Here is a 1,768-nt window from a genome sequence, read left to right on the forward strand (position 1 = left end):
CCCCCCCCCCTTCTAGGTGTATTGTAACCACTGATACCTAACACTTAGTGGCATGGCATAGCAAAAAGCAAGCATGTGTTGCTTTGTCCACCGCAAAAGTGGAATACATTGTCGCTAACGTGTGTTGCGCTCAAATCCTTTGGATGTAGCAGCAACTTAAGGACTTTGGGCTTAAACTAGAAAAGATCCCCATTAAGTGCGATAATACAAGTGCCATCAACATTTCCGAGAATCTCGTTTTGCATTCGAGAACCAAGCATATAGAGATTAGGCATCACTTTTTCTATGATCATGTGCAAAAAGCCGATTGTGTTGTAGAATTCGTAGAAACCTCTAAGCAACTAGAGAATATTTTCACCAAGCCCCTATCACGAGATACCTTCTATGTTCTTCGAAGAGAACTAGGAATCCATGATGAAAAATATCTTTATTGAGTTTATGTTATTGCCTTGCATGATAATTTGCCTTGTATACTTCAAAATGAATATATGTTGAATGCTAGTTATTCCTTATATGATCCATGATTCTATAAATAAGCTCGATGCATATATGTGACTGCTCAATATTGTCTTCTATATAAGTTAGAAATCTTTGCATGCTTTTAAAAATCCTAAACGCTCTTGATTCTGTAAATATGATGCTATTTAATCGATTAAGTCCTTATTTTAATCAATTACCTAAGAGCATTTTTTTAAAAACCTGCTTTTTTACTCAGTTTAATCTATTAAGTTTGGTAATTAATCGCTTAACGGCACCAGTTAAATAGAAACAGAAGCGTTTCTGGGCATTTTTCAAAACCCTCCATCTCATCCCTAGTTAGGAGTCCTTAGATCCTTAGGTTTATCCTTCTGAGTTTATGGACTATGTTGATCCTTGTTTTTCCTCTTAAGAACTTCATTTTCTATTTTGCTTTTGCATATGGATTGTAATAGCTAAAATATTTATCTTCTGCTAAACTTGTGTTGGTATTATGCTTAATCATTGCTTACTATTTACAATTGGAAGTAATGTTTTACTGTTTTCAAATTGTCTATTTCATGCTTAATGGTTAATTATGTCGTAAATAGTATGGATTTATGTTTAATGGATCTTGATCATGTTTGGTGTATGTTCCCTTGTTGATTGATTAAGCCTGTTGTTTACTGTTCAATTATATCACTGCTTAATCATTCCATGCCTACTTTGACTTCACATAGCCTTTCATGCCATTAAATCAGTTTTGTCAGTGTTTACTGTCAATTTAATCAATTATGTTCTGGTTTTAATCGATTAAATCATATAAAATAAGCATTTGTGCAATTTTCTTAAAGCTGGTTGATTAATTGAACGCCCAAAATTAATTGATTAATTACAGTATGTCTTAACCATATAACTCTTCTGACTTTTGACTATAATTGAATATTCGTATCTTTTTTATAATGTCAAAAGGGGGAGAAAGTTTGCTTGTTGTTCGAGGTATTTGCAGGTTGCATAATAGCTTTCGTAGTAATCATTGCTTACCTAAGGGGGAGACCAAGCGCTTCAACTTTGAATTCACAACCAGCTATGTAAATGTACAACATCGTCAAGCTATTTCATCAAATTTAATATGGTATTTGAAATCATCAAAATTTTTGGGGAGATTGAAAGTGCAAAGTGTCAAGGATTGCACTAGCAATGTTTTGCCTATGTTTTGATGAAGACAATGAGTTAGTAAAAGCTTGAAGATGACTCAACAATCAACATGCCTAGAACTCAATGGTCATATCTAGACTAGGTTATATCAATA

This window comes from Lupinus angustifolius, chromosome LG06 (assembly GCF_001865875.1).
Source record: "Lupinus angustifolius cultivar Tanjil chromosome LG06, LupAngTanjil_v1.0, whole genome shotgun sequence".
Lineage (NCBI taxonomy): Eukaryota > Viridiplantae > Streptophyta > Magnoliopsida > Fabales > Fabaceae > Lupinus > Lupinus angustifolius.